The following is a 22,216-nucleotide window of genomic DNA, read 5'->3' as shown; positions in this document are numbered from 1 at the left end:
GATTGGTCTTATTTTCATCACATCTAGACTGAGCCGCTCTTAGAGGTGGATTGGGATGGAAAATAGATTGCTATTGTATTTGAGGAAAGAATGAAAATGACAGGGTGTGTTGAAAGAATTGATTAATATTCTCTCTGCATATATATGTAAACTCATTTTCTGAGAGCTGACCTCTCATTCTCATTCTCTCTCTCATTCCTTCACCCACACCATTCGCACCTCTGACATTTAAAAGAGCGATGTTACGATGTCCGTCTTTGTACTTTACCAACTCAGAGAAAATGACCTTTCATTCACTCAGAATGACACTTAAAAGTATCTAACAGCAGGAACTTTTCAGAGTAAGCTCTCTGTTCGACATTTAGCAACAATTTTACATTATTTTATAACACAGCACTCTGGAATGGCCTACTTGATTGTGATTGGTTAATAACTCTTGGTCAGTGTAGGTTCATATTTACTTTTTGACGGGAATGAAAATGAGGCTATGAGGGATAGAAATATTGTGCATTCAATGGATTGTACTATTATTTACCTACCATGACTTTCCAAAAACAACTAAACAAACAAAAACTATCGTTCAGTAGACAAGACTTCCATAAACAGCCGGACCTATACAGTGTATTTATGCCATTGAAAAGACTGAAAGTCAGTCTTCACAGCCTTGTATTTATCTGTCAAATTCGATATGGTGTATAACCTGACTGATGTCGAATTTGATCAGTAAACTTTCTGTTTGTTATACACATGCACTGCAGGTGCCCGCCGCTTTAAATCTTTTAAAGCTGCTTAACATCATGTGGATTCTGATTGGCTGTCAGTGTTTTTTATACTTCCTCTTTGTTGCTATATTTATAGTTGTGCTATTCCCATTTATTTTATTTTATTTTATTTTATTTTATTTTATTTTATTTGTTTAGTTAACAGGGATGTTGTACATAAATAAAAGAAATTCTGTAAATGTACCAGAATTAGCCAAAGGCTTTTTTTTCATCCATAGTCCCTGAACATTTTTATTACAATTCAGTGTTAGGAGAATATCATAATTACATATTACACAAATCATACAACAGTCTATTAATAAAAACAAATAAGGTCAATTAAAAACAATATAGTCAGAATACAAATAATAGGATAGCTAGCAGATATAAAATTCAAGAGTTGACAAATCTGAGTACTAATTAACCAGTTCTTCAATTGAACCCTAAATAATACATATGTATCTAGATCTCTTATAGTTGTTGGAATAGGGTTCCATTCTTGTGCAGCTTTGACAGAAAAAGCAGACTGACTTAGATTACTTCGTCTAAGCGGTATGATACAGTCTCCTCTTAATGCACCTCTTGTAGAACGATAAGCAGTTTTTCTAAAACTAACTAACTGACCAAGAGGGGGAGAAGATGAACAAATTTAAATTTAACATTATAGAGATTGAACTTAACCTGCTTACAAACCTTTTTAACTTGAGCTTTAAATGTAAGTTTAGAATCAATCAGTATTGGCAGGTATTTATATTGAGACACTACATGCAGCCTCATCCCGACACGTAAACATCCGGCTCTTAAGTAATACTGTTAGATTTAGAAAAGAGCATGCATACTGTTTTGGACACAAAAGCAAGCAATTCTATTTTAGCTATGCCGACACCTTAACCATACAATTCGTAAGTTCATTTGCAACTTACCATGTAAGCAAACTATTACCATGTAAATAAATTACAGTATTTTCTGCATACATTTGTATATTAATACCAGGACATGCAAGATGAAAATAATTGATATAAAACAAGATAACTTAGACATAAGGATTCTATGATTAACAGTATCAAAGGCTTTTTATAAATCAAGGAACATGGCTCCAATTACACCACTTTTATTTAAGAGAGTTTTAGTACTTTCTATTAAAAACACAACGATTTCCGTTGAGTATTTTGCTCTAAAATCAAACTGCATTTGATGCAAGGAAAATGAACTACTACTCAAGTAACAGCAAATTTGCTCTGCAACTAATTTCTCTGTAACCTTAAACACAGTGGGTAAGATACTGACTGGCCTATAATTGTCAATAGAAATGGGATCTCCACTTTTAAAACACTTGGAAATTTACCCTGAAAAAATTGAAAGGTTAATAACTTTAGTAATTGGTTTGATTAGAGTCGAACTAGACTCTTTGAGCATAACAACATCCATATTTGCCTTTTGCTTTAGATGGTTTAAGAGATCTAATTGTTCTCATAACATCAGAATCACTAACAGGCCTTATTCTAAAAACTGGACAAACATTAGTATATTCTGGCAGAAAGCATGAGTAATGATATCTACGGAGTCAATGAAATTATAAAAAAAATGATTTATAATAAATTATGATAATTTATAATGTATGATTAGAATGACTATTAAATCATTATGGTTATAGTTATTATTGTGCTGTGAGCAGGACTTAATGGAAACCAGCATTACTTTTACTAATAGTTTACTAGCAGCCTGCTACTGACACTGCAGACTCGCTACCGCTTCGCTTGATTTATACAAACACATCAAGCACCATCTTGTGTCCCAGTTATTGTTTGTGGAGAAAATGACCTATAGGTGGACTTAAGTGTTATAATTATTGTAATAATGTTTATTTGTTAACCTTGTTGCTAGACTGATTACTTTATTGTAATGGTTATTTTTTATTTGTACCGAAGTTTTAACATAATACACAGGTAAATTATAAAACAAAATTACTAGGCCTGTAATGATTATAAAATGATAAAATCATTATTTCATATCCACATATCTTTTTATTTTGTGCGTAGCTGGGTAATTAGAGGAATAATGTACAGCCAGAGTGATCTTGTATCACCCCAAAGGGGTTTATTTTTTGATAATGACAGTCTGACGTTACATTATTGCTTACATAATACATGTTTTGGCTAAGATCAGGATTTTGTTTGAGTATTCCATCCCAAGAAAGAAAAAAATGGTCCGTCACTCTTTCTCAAACTGACGATCATTGCGGCGATAATGTCCGAAGAGCAGTGTTCTACACTGGCTGCAACATTAGCACACAACCCTGATAAGAGAACTAGGGACAGAGAGAGAGGAAGAGAGGAGGAGGTTTGGGAATTAACATAGATATTCAAATGTGTCAAATACGCAGATGTGTCAAATGCACATTCAATTTAAGGCCACTGCAATTTGCCCCCTGTTGAAGGATTTGATTAAATATTTTCAAATATTATGTTGCTGGCTATTTATAAGCCTCTCTTACTATAACAAACAACTTGCGTTTTATGCTTTGATGACTATGAGCATAATTCTGACCGAATAATTCTGAAGAGACATTAGTGACTTGACCTGAAACTAATTTACATTTATTCATTTAGCTGACGCTTTTATCCAAAGCGACGTACAATTGCTATATATGTCAGAGGTCGCACGCCTCTGGAGCAACTAGGGGTTAAGTGTCTTGCTCAGGGACACATTGGTGTCTCACAGTGGATTCGAACCAGGGTCTCTCACACCATAGGCATGAGTCTTATCCACTGCGCCAACACCACCAATAATTGAATTGTTTTGTTTTATAAGAGCAGTATGTATCATTTCTTCTTTTGTACACATCTGAAATAGATCATTATTTACCATTTTACATTTAGTGATATAATGCAATTGCAGTAAAGATTTCAGTGAAAACCGATATCCCAATTAACACCTGTGTGCAGCATTTTCTTCATGCTTACTGATCTTTCATCACCTAGCCGTCAGAATTGCCTTCAGCCTTCAGTCCGTCAGAATTGTTCTTTTTATTTATATCTTACACAAACAGGGTTAGTGTTCAGGCTATACATACAGAAACTGACTGCGTGCTCATATTTGAGCAAGGGAAGGTGTATGCGGTGAGAGACTTTTGTGTGTGTGTGTGTGTGTGTGTGAGAAGGGGTACCATCTGCCATCTACAGTACTCTATGCCAGGCCTGTTACCCCCCATCATCCACTAGTGAGTGTGTGAAGCATACAAACCTGGGAGACAGAGAAGCTGAGAAATAGGAGGATTTGTAGCAATAAGTAACCAAGAATGTCTTGGTGGTCCTTTCTTCTCTCTTCCCTGCTTCGGTTAGAAGAGCCACTGTTCAGAGAGCAGCTCCGAATCACAGATACTGGTGTTTTTTCTTCTGCATGTCCCAGTTCAGTGTTTTGGCAAAAACATTTTTCTGAGTGTCTGCCCACATCTCAACTCCCACCCTCTCTCTCTCTCTCTCTCTCTCTCTCTCTATCACCAGCACCATGTAAGAATCAGTCTCAGTATGCCAAGCTTTCTGTAGTTTTACTGGTTAATCTGATATGTAGTTGTTCTCTATTACATTTAATGGTGTTAAAGGAAAGAGCAAGACCTCACAGAATCTGCAGGAGCAGGATTCAGCGGGGCCTGGTTGCACCAACTGTGAATAACTTACAACTCAGCCTAGTTGGAAATTAAACGAGCGGCACTAAGTTAAATATGTGGACATTACACTATTATACTTAGTTAAATTATAATCTTATGGAGTATCTAAATATTCACATAAATATTTGCCTCCAACCATAAGTAACGTCTGGAACTAAATGGCAAGGTGATTGGATTACAAAAATGAGATCATGTTCTGTGTGAAAGACTTAAATCCTTCAGACACATACACTGATGTTGACATTTACACTGGTATAGCTTTTAAGAGATTGAACATTAAATGAATAAATGTCTTCTAGTGGGTCTTGAGCACAAAACCTAAACAACACACTTTCCTTTGTGTCGCCTGATGTTACTTGTTCATGTAGAGCTTCATTTACTACAGCAAAAATCTAAATAAATATATGTCAACTTTAGTTTTTTTGGTATTTTTGATAGCTTTTCTTTATATCTTTATCTTACAATTAGATAGACTTTCTTAAATAGACTTCTTGATATAAATTATATATATAACTATAGATTTTATAGACTATAGATTTCATGAATTATTTAAATTTGAATGGAATTTCAATACCATTGACTTTCATTGTATAAGCAATAAAAATATATAAACAACAACGAGACATTTCTCAAAATACCTTTATTTGGAACAACATGGATACAATCTTCATTTTTGGGTAAACTATCACATTAAGAACTAATGGTGCAATCTAATTAAGTTAACTGAGTTTTAACTTTTAGTTTGGTGCAAACTCTGTCTCACTTTAAGCAAGTCCAACCCATACAAGTCTTTTATATCCACCTTCTGAAAACGGACACATTCATTGAACTGTAACTGGACATTTCCTGTCTTCAAAATGTAATGATGCTTTAATAAGGTAGAAGCAAGACGCCGACAAATGAGGACATGTAGCTTCCTGCCCTGCACAGTGGTGTTTTCATTACCTAAATCATAATGATTTTCCTAGCCCTGGATTGGTGCACAGCATGGCCCTGAGTAGTTAAGGGACACTTTAATAAACACTGTATGGTGAAGCGAGAATTAATTTTACCACCCATTCACTGCCTGTTTGCATTTTGTTTTGTTTGCAATCTCGCTGCAAGAAAAAAAGGAATGGTTGAGCCAGTTGTGTGCTTTCTGGTTTGATTAGATTCTCTCCCATACATATTTATACTGCCTGTGCACTTCAAGGCAGGCTGGAGTAATGTGTTTAGTGTGTTAAATGAGAATGCAAATGGTTTTAACGTTGGTTTTGTTTGAGCTTGATTGTCGCTGAAAATGGTAATGATATTCATGTGCTTTATTTGTAATAATGTGAACAATAACTGAAAACACACCTGGGAAAGTGCTCATTAGAGTAGTCCTCCAGAGAGCAACTTCAAACATGATACCCTTCTAAAGCACATAATCCGTGAAACTGTGAGGATCCCACAGCTCCCAATGGATTTGTTGCTGCTTTTTGGTCTTTCGTTAGTGCAGCGATTCTACAATGACTTTCGCTATGTGTGTACTTTTTTTCACAGCAGTCCTCTGTAGGAGTTTGAAAAGTTGAGAGTCAAACAGAATCCTGACTCGCTTCATTGAGCTGAAGTCAGTAAAAGAAAACTGACACATAGTGCTGCATCTGTGTTATAAGTTTAGCTTAGACTGGTTGCATCAAACTGGCTTTCCCCAAAATTGATGACAAAACTATTGTTGGCTTAAACAGAAATACACATTTTTATTTTCTCAAAAAGACATGGATAGATTGCTATATCTCTGCCTATAAACAGATTTAAGAGGTGAACATCCATGTAAATAGCTCAAGACGTTTAGAGAATGGTTCAGGCGACACAGAGGTCATTGGTTTGTTTTCCTGGGAATGCATGCATTGAAAAACTGTATATTTTGCATGCAATGCAAGATGATTTGGATGAAAGAAACTGCTTTCATCCACATGCATAAATGTAATCTGTATGTGTATTTTGAGCATATGACCTACAGCACACTGTAACACTCTGAGGTCACTAGAGTCAGCTTTACTGCGAGCCTTTACAGGGATTCATTCATTTGGCTTCACTGAAGAGTGAATCAGAAACATTATTTTCTTCTTGAATACGCTCATTAGATTTGTTATGCCCACTGTTGCTCAGCACATATAGTTTATGTATTTATTTTTTAATTAAGAGCTTGACTGAGCACAGTAATTATAATGAATGGAATATACATTCATATTACATTTAGATTGATAAAACACACCTTCCTATTTTGAACACTTCTTACGAATATAATATTGTGCCAACATTTCTTATTTTTTTGAACAGTTGCAGTGTGCAAATATATTTCTCCTTGATGTGATGCTCAATAAACAAATAAATAAGAGTATTTTAAGTGTGGTTAATTCAGTCATTTTAATTTTCGTTGTTCTGGGAACTTACATTTTGACTAGTTCATTTAGATCAAACTGTTTTTTTTTTTTTAAACAAGAACCGTGATATCTGTAAAAGTGATTTTGTTTGAGGGAAGTGCATCCTCAGTGGGCAGACACATGCAGCGGCACACATTTCTGAGTGTGTGAACGTGTGTACAGAAGAGGTCACTTTACTGGTCTGTACTCAGGCCCTCATCAGACTGACATGTTCACTCAAGCACAGCATGTTTGCAAGGTCAGCAGTCACCAATGGGACTTCCATTTCTAACTCTTTCTCCCTGTGGACCTACTCTAGTATTATACAGTTACTGAGGCACATAAACGGAGACACAGCCGCTAGACTGGGGCTAAATGTGTCCGCTGAGACTTATCAGGACACTTCTCTTCTGGCACTTTTTAAACTCAGTATATATACACTGCCGTTCAAAACTTTGTGAGGAGTGAGATTTTGAATGTTTTTTAAAGAAGTCTCATATGCTTTTTTGTTTTTTGTATTTTGATCAAATAAATGCAGCCTTTGTGAGCATAAGAAACTTGCTCACTTGTTCAGCTGCAGTCCAAATAAGCTTCATACTAATCTATTAATCTATTAACTTACTCTCATTCTCTGTCACTGTTTCTCTGTCTGTGAGTCATGACTGACTTCTATTTTCAGAACCATGGACAGCTCAGTTACTTCTGCGCTCAATCAGGAAAACATCACATGCTGCAGACTTGCTCCCATCATGCAGAGATTAACTGCTTTCTGATTCACAGGGTTTTACATGCTGAGCAGGGCAGGCGTATAGAATTGACCTATTGGTAAGCCCCGCCCACTTAGTTACTGTTCCTCTCTTGGACAAACAAACTGAGCTGCTCAATGTCTCACAATGACAGCTGCCAGTGTGAAAACCTCATCCCACGATGTTTTTGCACAATTGTGGACACAGAAGGGCCACCATTCAAGTGACAATTAAATATTCAATGGAGGGATACATAAAAGATTTTAAAATAAATACAGTGGGTAACTCGAAGCGAGGGTTTACAGATCACAATGCAAGCGGGAGATGTCTGATCTTACAGTCGTCACGATCAAAAATGACAACATCCCGGATCAACACTGTTCATGTACCGCAGAGTATGATTTAATTAATATACATTTAACCAGTTTAATATGGAGAGCCACTGAAATATAGACCTTTGTTTATGTGTTTTTGACCTACACTGTAATTGATGTGAGAACAGTTGACTATTTAGGTTTGTTATAGCATTGACTCAATATTTGTTTCTCTATGGCGCTGAAACCTAAAGATGTCCAAGGTCTGCTCCCCTTGCAGCTGATACGCGACTGCCATTGGCTCATCTGCGTTCGAGGATTTTAAATCAAAGCCTGGATAACTAGACACAGTTTGTTTGCAATTGGTTTTTTTGTGTGTTTTTTTTCACACAACATGGAGGTGAGCATGTAGTCTAGAGCCAGAAGAGATCACTTTACTTATTATTTTACTGCAGGATGTAACATTTAGGCTTCCCATTGAGCCAAATGTCTTACGAGGCATATAATGGATTAGAAGACTTTTATTTCCTTTCAAACCCTAATGTTCCCTTTAAATTTTGATGAAATAATCTTGGTAATGGAAGAGGCCAGAGATAATAGAATCCTATTGAAGTTTTTAGATTCACAGAAAGGGGTGAAGTAGAGGTCTGATGCTGAACGTTATGATTCATTTAGCCTTCGCTTTACTGTTCACTTCATTCAAAACTGTTCTCCAGGATAAGCACAAACCATGGGTGTTTTACTGATTTTGCACAATTCCTCTGTCAGTGGCCAGCCCCTCAATAAGCTGCTCTTTGTGCGATCTCTAAATCTGATCTATTCTATGATTTAGCATTAGTGGATTAGTAATGATGCATTGCCCAATGGGCTTCCCCCTTGCATGTGATTGGGTCAGGGGATAAGGAATCAGGTCAACTTGTGTATTGCACCACAGCATTTCCCACAAATCTCAGTAGCCTTTGTATGTATTTCAGGGTAAATGTTTATTTCCATGCCAGAGCAGGGGGACTTGAGAGCCTCGGGGCAGTGATTCCCCCTTACAAACACAAATTTCATATCTCTGCCTGACAACCAGTCATAATGCTTTATGCTACTTGTGCAAGATGCATGCCTAATTTGTTCTAAGTGAGTCATATGACACATCTGTTGACTTGAATTACTGATTTGTGTGTGTTTTCATGCACACATCAGTGAGGTTCAACTTTTATCCTTTTGACACTGAAGTCAGACAAAAATGCTCTTGACTAAAACACCAGTTATTTTCTAAAGCACCAGTATCATTTACCAAGTTTCTACCAGCATTTTTCTTTTAAATATTGTGTACCTATTAACATATACTGCCAGTTTGTTGTCTAATTTTGCTCAACCAACAAGTACTTTCGAAGAATCACCTAGCGTTTCTGAAATCACTTTTTTAAAGAAATTGTGATTCAGTGATTCACTTGCCGTGTTCCTGAATGAATCAACACATTTGAACAAAACAGTTAAATCAATTATTTAATGATTCACTCATAAATACAGTCACTTACTGCCACCTTCTGGCATAAGGATGTAACTGCGGAAAGAGTCACTGATTATTCCCCACTACAGAGTGAACAGCGAAACAAGCAGCGAGAATCCCAGTGCTGTTAGACTTTGTCAGCACTCTTGGGACTCATATTCAAGTACCATAACTAAATATTGCATAATATGAAATAAGTTTTCCCAAACCAAATCCAGCCAATTTGTTCTTTTTTCCTCCGCCAAAAACCTTTGCCAAAACATTAAGCTCTGTGTATTGCCATGCAACGCACAGACTGGAACTGTAAATTTAATTGAACTCCTTTTCAGTGACTGGTTTCCTTTTTAATAGCTATACACCTCAGTCTCTTCACACCCCATTCACAGTCTGGTCATCCTTCCTCACTCCCACATTACCTCCCTGCACTGCTCGATTATCACAGGCGAGCCAGCGCTGGGCGTAGCCGTATTCAGGCTGGTCGAGGGAGATTGAGCGTTGAAAGGTTTTTATGAGCACATAGTCTCATGCTCTGCTGCTTGCAGGGGTTATAATGGCAAAAGTCGGGGATGACTGTGCAAAATGGGATTATTGCAGTGTTGAGATTGTAACACACTGTGGTCCTAAACAATACAAATGCGGCAAGAGGAGGCATTGCATGGGTTGATATGGTAGGCGCTGTTGTTCAGTGTGCACACTAGGTTATACTGATCTGGCTTACTTTGTTGAAGTTTATGAAGGCTATGAGGAAGCCTGCAAATGCAGCTGTTGGTTTTAGTAATGTTACTGTATTGATAGTACTTACTGAAGGGCTTGCATAAAAAGCTGTTGAGTTTGTTTGAGGTTTGTAAATGCTATAACCGGTGTACAGTACTTTAATTAGCAAGTGTAGCCTGGTTATGTAACGCTTATTAATTCCTAGTGGTTGGTTAGTGTAAGGCTTTAAAAACAGATGGCACAAATGGACAAGGAAGGGAGAGAAAGAGATTAACTGAGATGGAGGGAGATGCACACAGATTCAGAGTTGAGTGAAATCATCAGGAAAGAGGGATGAAGGGCAGGAGAGATAAAGAGAGAGAGAGAGGCAGCCTGTTCAAAGCAGTTCACGCCCTACTGACTCACTAACACCCCAGAGAGCCACATGACCACATGCATGGAGGCGTCAGAGCGCCTGGGGACAATGAAAGAGAAGAAAAGATGGAGTGAGAGTTAGGGCAAGGAAAGAGTGAAGCTCAGTTTCCTTGAATATATTAAAGTTAACAAGTCAGTGTGAAAACCAACAGGGAATCTAGCCAATCCCTGTAAAAAAAAAAAAATAATAAATTGAACTGCGGTCCATATGACTTATTCCCATTCATTTCAAGAGGGACGGCCACACTGACCTCTTGATTTCAACACACTAAAAATGAAAATTGAAAGAAGAAGAAAAAAAGAATGTTTAATTGCTGCTTTAAGTTAAAAGGAAAGGAAATTGAAAGTGGTGATAGTTCATCATACATTCAACCGCAGTTTATTTCTTTGGCTTGGAAAATCGAGTTGAAATACTTAAAGCTCAAAGTAGAAATGACAGAAATTATTTTGGCAAATTAAATGCATGTTAAATGGCTAAGCATCTTAAAGTGGCTCTATTTTAGCTCCTAGCACAGTCATCCTCAAATCTGCCTCGCGAGATCCCACTTTTCTGCAGAGTTTAGCTCTAATCAAACACACCTGAGTTTGCTAACCAGTGTCTTCAGGGTCGTTAGAAAATCACATGTAGGTTTGTTTGATTGGGTTTGGAGCTAAACTCTGCAGGTAAGTGGATCTCACGAGCCAGATTTGAGGATCACTGTCCTAGCTGTATAATTTAAATGGCAAACTTTAGTTTTATGTGGCTTGAACCCTGGAGATCCTTTCTCAACTGCAGTGAGAGGCAAGTCCACAGCTGTTGACATGATGTTGAAAACAACGGGATGCCAGTTTCCCCATTCTGTCCATGAGCCGTGTCGCTCTTTATCACCTGCTCAGGGTGCAGCGGCACCAGCACTCGGAGCGCTGGAGGGATTCTGACTGCTGCTCACTTGTAATATATATTTTTGTTACAAAAACAAGATGAATGAATAATTATTCATTCATTCATTCATTCATTCATTTCAATGTCAGTGCAATGCAGGAGATTTTAATGCATCATAATTTATTGATTTCAACAATCAGAGAGGATATTTTATTTTGAATGAATAAGAGTTAAGTGTGGGTTCTTCAGAAATGTCACTTTTTGTCCACTTTCATCTGAAAAATAAACAGGGAATCAAGAGATTTATTTTCAATAGCTTATCACTATTAAATGTACAAACTAACTTTTAATGTAAAAAATAAAAATCATTAACATTCGTTAACAAGTCCGTTTTCTGAAATGAATACATTTATTCAGCAAGAACACATAAACTGATCAACAGTGATTACATTTATAATTTCACAAAAGTTGTATATTTTAAATAAATGAAAACAAAATGCATTGATAGTCTTAAGAAATGTTTCCTGTGCAGCAAATTAGCATATCAGAATGATTTCTGAAGGATCATGTGACACCGAAGAATGAAGTAATGATTCTGAAAATCAAGCTTTGACATCACAGACTTATTTACAATATTATTTAAAAACAAATATAGAAAAAGGAAAAATTATATATATAAAAAAGGCACTGAATTGAAGGAGAGACCCAGGTAATAAAACAACTTAAGAACAGGTGACTTTCCTCCTAAAACTTGATTGAAGCTTAATGGGTCTATGCGGTGACATTGTGAGAGTTTAAAAGATGATAGTTCTTGGTTGATTAAAACCACAGGTGCTCTTGTCATTGAAAATTTCAGAACAACCAGTACTCAATCATGAGTCTGACTCATGGGTTAGGAAGTGTGTCCAGCCCTTTGAACCCCTCTCTGTCTAGAAATGAGAAAATGAGGATATTTACTAAGAAACGTTAGTTGTGGGTAGAATTATTGCTTTGTCTGGAGTGTTGGAGAGTCTGTTGAACACTAGCCCAACAACTTATTGTCCTCGTGTTTCTGGTGCAGACCTAGTTGTTCACATATCTTCACAGTGTCATGAGTCCTCAGCAAAGTGGAGAATCTGGCTTTATCCACTTTAGAAACAAGTTGACATAGCTGCATCACATTTCTCCGGCCAAGATGATGGACCCTCCAAGTTTTATGTCATAAGGCTTTCATTACACATGCAAGAGCCACTGAAAGAAAGCCAGAAATGTTTCATTCAACACAACTACTGTAAAATGTAAAGGAGAAACTGTCTACAGTCAGGATGAAACTCACATAATGGACTTCTAGCATATGGTGAATGACCGAGCTGATCTGTTTCTTCATGGCCTACATGATGGAGTGGAAGAGAGATGATGGTTATCGTTCCCAAACCTCCTTGGCAGGGAATCCTGAAAGCTGTCTGTGCCCACAGAGGAATTTAAATGAGGTCAAACTGATGGATTTCTGGGTAATTCTTTAATGCCAAAGAGGATGTATAGGATCCTGAGGTCCCGGTCTAAAGATTGAGAATATCTGAGAGCCAATTTTCCTCGCTTCACGTGCGTGGCATGTGCTTCTGTTTATTCACTGGCCAGGATGTTGAGTCATCTGCACAGTGTTTTACAGAGTGATGATTTGCATGCGGGACGCCCAGATTCATACCTGCCTTTGTTCCATATTCAAATTATATGACTTATATTAATTTATGGTGTATGTTAATTTGTTCTTCCAAAATATGCTTGCTTAATTTTCATTTAATGTGAATACACAATGTAAAAGTCCTGTTTAAATAGATCTTCAGAACACACACACACACAAGGACTGGGTAATTTAGAAGATAAATGAACAATACTTCATTTAGTCATTGTGTTGGTGCAAGAGAAATGGGCAAGAATAAAGTTCTGAGTGACTTTGACAGAGGTCTTGTAGAGTCCATGACTCGGCGGGTCAGTGTTGTTTTGGCAGCAGAAGTAGGACCTACAGCATATTAGACAGGTAGTAAATGTTTTGACTCATTGGTGTATAATATATTTTGAAATGTAAAATCACTCACACATATGCAGTACACACACATTATGATGCTCTGAATGGATCCCATCCAAAGTACACACACACACACACTGTGAACATACACCCGGAGCAGTGGGCAGCCATTTATGCTGCGGTGGCCAGTGAGCAGTTGAGGGTTCGGTTGCTCAAGGGCACCTCAGTCATGGTATTGCAAGTGGAGAGAGCATTGTACATTCATTCCCCCAATCCACAGTCCCTGCTGGTACAAGACTCAAACCCATAACATTTCGGTTATGAGTCTGACTCTCTAACCATCAGGCCACGACTTCCCCTCTTCCCATGACTTCTAATGTGTGAAATTCGCTTTTTCCCCATCACTCCTTGTTCTTCCTAACGTCTCCTCCTGCACCTCATTATGCACCAGGGCACATGCAGGGTTAATTCTGCAGGTAGTTAATGAGTCACCCTCAGAGCAGAAGGCAACAAATTGAGTCCTGGGTGCAAAACTGGATGAATAAACAATGAGTATAAACATTTGGCACATCTTCCTATGTATTGGAACAGTTTCAAATGTGATATGTGTATTTAGTGATGGTGTGTGTGTGTGTGTGTGTGTGTGTGTGTGTGTGTGTGTGTGTGTGTGTGTGTGTGTGTGTTTAAGACACCTGATGACTCGGGTGCTCTGCGATCACCTAGCAGATGGAAAAATACCGATCTTCTTTTCTCTCTGCAGGGTTCACAGTTTGACTGCTACTAAAAACCACACTCCTGCTTTCCCTCAGCATTTCAGCACTCTTGTTGTCTCCCGCTTTTGCTCTCTTTCTTTAACTGCAGTCTGTCTTCACCTACTCCAAAACAGCCATACAGGCCCATAATGACTGTTTTTTTTTTTACATTTAGTAAATCAAACAAACAAAAAGGTGTTTTATATTTAAATTCAACTTTATTTTATTTCATAACACAGCTCTATGTAATTACTCAATTCTTATTATTCAGCATTGAGAGGTCAAAAAAGATACTAAACTGCATATTTGACCATTGTTATGACACTTTTCATGTAGCTTGTATCACTCCACAGTTCTAACTGGCACCATATTTTCTCAAAACAGTTAATTTTCTAAGTAAAAGCAATATTAAAATTATTTTAACTAACATCAATATGTTCACTTATTTATTTATCCTTTTTGTTCAGATCACCAAGTTAGGGTATATTTTTTCAACAGTGATGATCCTGTGAGCATGTAAGAAATACAGCTGCACATACAACACATATTAAATAACCCCCATATATAGCATACGTGTAATCACCCTGTAGCAGATCTATACAGGTGGAGCTGGGGAAGGTGGAGGGTTTCTGAAGCACACTGCAACTGCTAAAGCAAGCACTAGCCAAATATTTGATTGTTGAACAGCAAGCTCATTGGCTGCTGATACAAAAACACCAATCAGCTCTGCCATATGATAATGTCAGATTGAGTTACACTGTGTCCTAGCTTCACGTGACGTGACAGGATTCCAGTGACAATTTCAGTGTTTTGCAGTAAGTTCACAGTTTTAACGCACATATTTGCTTTAATTTATTTTCAAGATCTGAGCTCAACTATCTGTTGTTGCTTTCAGTATGGCTATAAGGTCATGCAAAATAATATTTCAACTCATATTAGACACATTTAACTTTGAATAAAGCACATAATCACCTGAGAGTATCTATATTTTTTGCATGTTGTTGTTCCAGCTGCGACATCGCGGATATAGAAACCATTTCTAAATTAGAAATTCTGCATGTCGCCGTCACAGCTAGTTAGGACAAAAACTCTGATTAACATGAAAAGATACCTTTTATCGCATGTCGCAGTGTCTCCGTGCATGTAGTTAGGACACAATGTTAGACTTATTGGACTGCGCCATCTAGAGTTTCATGACAGAACTTTGGATTTCAAAAACGTCTTAAATGAAGCAGCTAATATTTTTTACCCGATTTTACAAACCTTCAGTTGCCGTTGGCCATCAGCAATTGGCATCCTGGTTAAATAGATTTTCTCTACTGTTTATTTTTATTTTATTTACCCTACATATTTCAATAAATGTACAAAGTTTGTTTTTAATTCTTGACTTAAATGTGGAATAACTGGGCAGTCATTCAAAGCTCACATTATTTTACAATCGCTACCTCACATAAATGTAAATAAATACTTTAGCATTATATGTCTGAATTACTGAGCTGATTGCCATGGCCTGCTGGTTTTTGTGTTTGTGAGCTGGGTGAACAAGTTAAAATAACAGCTGTGTTGTAACTTGTTTAAATATACACAGGGCACATCAATCACTTTAACTGCAGCTGCGAGCGATGCTAACAGGAGGCAGTAGTCATTAGCTGAAGTATGAACATAGTGACTTATTGCAATTCCATTTTGTTCTGCTGAGAATTTGGACAATAATAGCCAATTACTGTTGGGTCTTCTGAGTCAGAAACTCTGTTCCTCATTTTACAAAGAAAGAGAAACTGATGAGACACCACATCTGTGTGATCAACAACCATTAGTCCCTTTTCACACCATATGTGGAAACGGTCAGTATATATATATATATATATTTTTTTTTGCCATTAATATGAACAGTATTGGCTGTTATTGGATATTTAAGTGTGCTCATTTTTTTCTCTTTTACATTAGACTACCATCTAGTATAGAATTAGATATAATTTAAAGCTCACTTAAATTTAATATGATACTAATAGTTCAAGCTCTTTAGCAAACATACTGTTTATTAAACATACTTTTTTTATTTAGACAAAATTGTACAATTTTAATACTGATCATTTATCAGTTACCAGTCATAACATTAATATTAACATAATAATAAACAGCTCATCGATGGATATCTAGTTTGGATTTTGGGTTCCGTTCTGTATGGAATGATATTGCGGACTTTATTCAAAAGGAATTGCAAATTGTATTTGCAATTGCGTTTTCAATTTGTGGACGCATAAAATGTGACATAATCCAAATGCAAATGCAAATCGCGCATTACCATTTTCATTTTCGATTAAGTGAACGCACAGTGTCTGCCAAATTTAAAATGGAAATGCAAAGTCCGTTTGCAATTGTGTTTCCCATATCTTACGAGCTATGAGCCTGTCATATTTAAATAGCAATATTAATTACCACATTTGCCTTTTCACTCTCTCTGCACTGTGCATGTAAACTGCCAAAACTCAAATGGAATCGCAATACCTTTTGCATTTGAATTTCCAACGTCTACACGGAAACCTGTCAATCAAGTGACAGGGGTGGGGCCATTTTATTGGTCGTGTTTGCATTGGGAAGTGACGATCGTACTAAAATGTACCATGTTTTTACTAGGGTAAATATGAGTTAACGATAGTGTTTATAATTAAGCCACAGAAGCCACAAATGTACAGTTGTCTGAGACGTTATGAAATGTTCTTTAACATCATGAACCATAAAATGTAGTCAGTGTTCTGCTATTGTTTATTTTCATAATAGGTAAACACAGGCCACAAGTTAACACGGTCACATTTCCTTGATTCAGCAGCTGCACGATGTAAAGCCGAGAGTCCTGTCTTGAATCTAGAGATCTGGTGTTGATTCAGTGTAGCTTGGTAGCTCAGTGACTCAGTGACTGTCATCTCTCACGGCATACTGTATTTTAGCGCGTGTTCGAAACCCGGGCCAACACAGACGTTCTTTATTTTTTTGTTTATCCTACTAACTTCAGCCGCTGATTTCGGACTTGCATCCTAAGTAGTTCAGACTTTGTGCATTCGACTCGGGAGTGTGATGTCTGCGAAGACGCAGGTCCGGTAATTCTGCAAACAGCAGCGTACTTGATAACATGTCAGCTCGCCTTGACTACTGCAATTTTCCTCACTGTATGATCGCCCGTTTGGCGGCTGAAGTTAGTAGGATAAACAAAAAAATAAAGAACGTCTGTGTTGGCCCGGGTTTCGAACACGCGCTAAAATACGGTATGCCGTGAGAGATGACAGTCACTAACCACTGAGCTACCAAGCTACACTGAATCAACACCAGATCTCTAGATTCAAGACAGGACTCTCGGCTTTACATCGTGCAGCTGCTGAATCAAGGAAATGTGACCGTGTTAACTTGTGGCCTGTGTTTACCTATTATGAAAATAAACAATAGCAGAACACTGACTACATTTTATGGTTCATGATGTTAAAGAACATTTCATAACGTCTCAGACAACTGTACATTTGTGGCTACTGTGGCTTAATTATAAACACTATCGTTAACTCATATTTACCCTAGTAAAAACATGGTACATTTTAGTACGATCGTCACTTCCCAATGCAAACACGCCCAATAAAATGGCCCCACCCCTGTCACTTGATTGACAGGTTTCCGTGTAGACGTTGGAAATTCAAATGCAAAAGGTATTGCGATTCCATTTGAGTTTTGGCAGTTTACATGCACAGTGCAGAGAGAGTGAAAAGGCAAATGTGGTAATTAATATTGCTATTTAAATATGACAGGCTCATAGCTCGTAATATATGGGAAAACGCAATTGCAAACGGACTTTGCATTTCCATTTTAAATTTTGCAGACACTGTGCGTTCACTTAATCGAAAATGAAAACGGTAATGCGCGATTTGCATTTGCGTTTGGATTATGTCACATTTTATGCGTCCACAAATTGAAAACGCAATTGCAAATACAATTTGCAATGCCTTTTGAATAAAGTCCGCAATATCATTCCATAGTTCTGTGTAAGTGAATTACTTTTGGGATGTAAAAGTGATTTACATCTAAAATATGACATGTCTGGTGTATATAAAATTAATGACGATCAAGTCACCCACCTCCAGGAACCATTTAATAATTTATCCCCATTAATAAATAAAAATACTTAATGTGTTAACCTAGGAATTTAGTTATTCCTTTTGTTTGAACAGCAGATATGTCAACAGGAGGTTCTTGTACGGCTGAGCAGAAGCACATGAGGACCACTGAGACCTAACAGTGCTGTGTTTGAGACAGCAGAGGGTGGTGTAATGATACTAACGCCTCAGGCAAACTGACACCTTATCGATAGCCATTGATCTGAGATGGAGAAAATGAGGCTGATTAGATCAATGACATAATTAGTATGAATAATGAGGAATTTGGACCTTCTGAGTCTTTCAACATGCAGGTCATGTTTCTTCTGAGACCCTGGCAAAAGGTCCACTTTTATGTCCATGTGTATTCTCACAGCTGGTCTCATCTAAGGGAGCATGTGTAAAATCACACAAAAGAGCACAATATATGTTCTCAACCTGACCGTTTGTAGAAAGAGCTCTTTGATCTGTTCATCGTATAGGCCAAAAGCAATATCTGCAGATGAACTCTGTATGGTCATTTTAACCGCAAGACGCTTTAAAGCATGGCAATCTCTACTTGAATCCATGCACTGTTTCTGAAAATTCAACTTTTCACTCTCAAAGTACATCCCCGAGGACAGAGAGAACAAAATGGAGAACGCAACAGAAATTGAAGGTGGCCGCAGGGTACCAGACAGAAGTCAGAAGTCAGAAGACAAAACAAAGTTCACACTGCTGGAAAATAATCGTATCTGTGCACCGGTCCGAGATTTGATTTGTCTGGAAATCACAGTGTGACTGAAGTTATTTTGCTTGTGGCTAGCAAAGGGCCAAAATACAGATCAGGGCTCTTTCGTCAGTCAAATCCCTGTAATAACAGACACCTTTAACACTGCCAAGGATTCCTAGAGCTCTTTTATGGCTGTTATTGTCTCGCAGGTTTATTTACCGTGTCAGCAGCAATATAGTGGGTGTGCGGGTCGAATATATTTGCGCGTATGTGTGAGAGAAAGTGAGCATGGTATGCTGTGCCAGTGCACGTCTGTGCAGATAAATTCAGGGATTAGTGTGTTAGAGATGCACAGACTGACTGACAATCTCTCCTCCCTTCAGTGCCACTGTGAGACAACTGAGAACTCATTAACTCACTGCACTCGTGGACCGAGAGAGAGAGTGAGAGAGAGAATTGAGACTGAAATGAACATGATGGCGTAGAAATCGAAAAAGCAAATATGGTGTATTAGAAGTGAGGCCGTGAGCGATCGAGGCAGAAAGAGTGAGGGAGGTTAGGCCAAAAAAAGAAAAGGCTAACGGTGAACAGCAGAGGCTGGAGGAAGAGGAGGTGTGGAAGAGAAGGATGAAGAAAGGAGAGAGAGACAAGAGAAAGTGGCTGTTGCCAGGGACGACAGCATAATAGAGAGCGATCCTCCTACACAACCTCTGCCTTATTTTACTCCTCCTCCACTGTGGCTTGATTCTATCTCTCTCTCCGTTTACCTGCCTCAAGTCATGTCTGCCGTGGACCTTGTCAGAGTCGACAGTGCTTATTGGCATCATTGTTAAAGGGACGGCTCATCCAGAATGGAACATTCTGACATTTACTCATCCTCATGTCATTCTAAACGCAATTTTATATCTTTTATTCAACACAAAACACTTTAGGCGGGACGGTCGTTCTTCTCTTTTCCGTATATTGAATGTGAATGGTTATCTGTGCCGAGTTCCATAAAAAAAAAAAATATATATATATATATATATATATATATATATATATATATATATATATATATATATATATATATATATATATATATATATATATAAATTATTACAACAGAAGTTTTCCACCATTTAATTGCATTGCAATTATATAAAAATTAAATGGTCTTTTTTTGACCCACTTAATTGGAACTAAATTAGTATATTTACATCTGTAAAATAATTATTCCTGTTTTCTTTGAAATATGATTCCCATACTCAGTTAGTGCTCTGCATTTATCCCATCCATAGTGCACACACACACATCGAGAGAGCATTGTACATACACTCCCCCCACCTACACTCCCTGCTGTCACAAGACTCGAACCCACAACCTTTGGGTTATGAGTCTGACTCTCTAACCATTAGGCTACAACTTCCCCAAATTCCTATTTATATCTCATGACTTGTGTCACTTTTCTAACAATGTTACCTACCAGAATCTACTCTGTATCTTACCCATGATTCTCCTCAAAAGTTCATGATGCCTATCCACAGCAATGATTAGAAACCGATGCATTTTGTTTATCAAGATGAAATTATTCACTTTACATTATGGTCCACTTTCACAGGTTGCTAATGTTTGTAGCTAATTAATAAATGGTTCACAGGTGATCACTTTACATTTAGGTGCACTTTTACGGGTTATTAGCGTTTATAATTCATTAATAAATGGTTCATAGATGTTCACTATACATTAAGGTGCACTTTCACATGTTATTAATGTTTATAAATCAATAATTAATGCTTCATTACATTAAGGTTCACAAGGAATATTGAAATTAAAATTTTCAATATTAGTATCTCATCAAGTCATGGTTGTGCCCAAAATAAAAATCAAGATGATAATTTCATCTTGATAATCAAAATACAGTCTCTAATCACTGATGTGGATAGGCATCATGAAGTTTTGCACAGGATCATGGGTAAGATACAGAGTGGATTCTGGTAAGATACATTGTAAGAAAAGTAACACGAGCCATGAGAAATAAATGAGAAAACTATAAATACAACACCCCTCAGTCTTGCTACAATAGTACATTTTTGCAGCATCATGAAATAAATCAGGAACCTGGTTTTGAGTGAAATAATGAATATTTGTTAAGCATTTATGATGTGAGTTAAAAATGGCTCTCTAACTGGCAGGTATTGCATTAAAATCACACTTTTATTCATGCATTTATAACTGCCTATCAGTATTTCGTCATCTATTAACATCTTTGTAAAGCCTTTAAAGGGAACCTTAATGTAAAATGTTACAAATTAAATGACTTATCAGAGTCCCGACTCTCCTTGAATTTTTGTTGGTCTGGCTGCCACCCACTGTCCCTGTGGGCAACGACACTCTGATACATATCTAGCTGATATAAGGGGGCCATGGTTTCCTCTTATAGAATGATTTTTAGCATTATCAGTCAGTATGGGGAAGTCTGGAAACCATTTTTGAAAAAGTGGTTTATATTTTGATTTTACTTTACAAAATCTTTTACCCAGGGCTAAAATCAGGATAAAATAATGATTTAACAGAACATTACTCAAATATAGTTAATGAACCTAAATAAGCGTCTGTCTTGCTGTCTCATTGCACACCCACCTCCACCTCCAGTCTCTCTCCTCTGGATCTTTGCATCTCCTCTGTCTCTGCTCACGGTTGCCTGACTCATTGATTTGGGTGTGTGATTGATGGAAAGATCTGCCCCATCATTCCTTCCCCTCCCACCTTCCCTCTCCAAAACCAATACCAGAACTTTTGTTTGCTAAATTACTGCATCTACCAGGCAGGCGATGCACTGATCTCCCCAGGCTCATTCCAGCACACTTATCTTTCATCCTGTCTCTACAAAATACTTCAGTGCTCCTCTGTCTTTTAGCTCTCTCGCGTTTTCTGAAATGAGTCTGGAGATTTGTTTGTGACTGGTGATGTTGATTGTATTACTTGGTTCTGTTTTGTACTATATTTTATTGTACTACCTTGTTTTTAAGGACACACAAGAGTCTTCTTATGTTTTGATGTACCCCCTGATAGATATAGCATAAAGCATAGATTTTTATATGAATAAAATAATGTGTACAGTGCCATATTGATGTATTACATTGTTATAACACTTATTTTGCAAAGCCATTGACATCGTCATTATTGACGCACATAATTGTGTGATACGGTTTCACTTTGCTAAACATAAAGTAGTAACCCAAAAAAAATTACAATTCAGTGAA

The 22,216-nt window shown here is 37.4% G+C and overlaps 1 protein-coding gene across 1 annotated transcript in view; it reads left to right on the top strand.

The window, feature by feature from the left end:
* Nucleotides 1–22,216, top strand: part of LOC132146590 (protein phosphatase 1 regulatory subunit 29) — an 89,590-nt gene that overhangs the window by 5,603 nt on the left and 61,771 nt on the right. The window lies entirely within an intron of this gene.

The sequence above is a fragment of the Carassius carassius genome, chromosome 1, assembly GCF_963082965.1.
Source record: "Carassius carassius chromosome 1, fCarCar2.1, whole genome shotgun sequence".
NCBI lineage: Eukaryota > Metazoa > Chordata > Actinopteri > Cypriniformes > Cyprinidae > Carassius > Carassius carassius.
The sequence above is the reverse complement of the archived record's forward strand: the minus strand, read 5'-3'. Positions and strand labels throughout refer to the sequence as shown.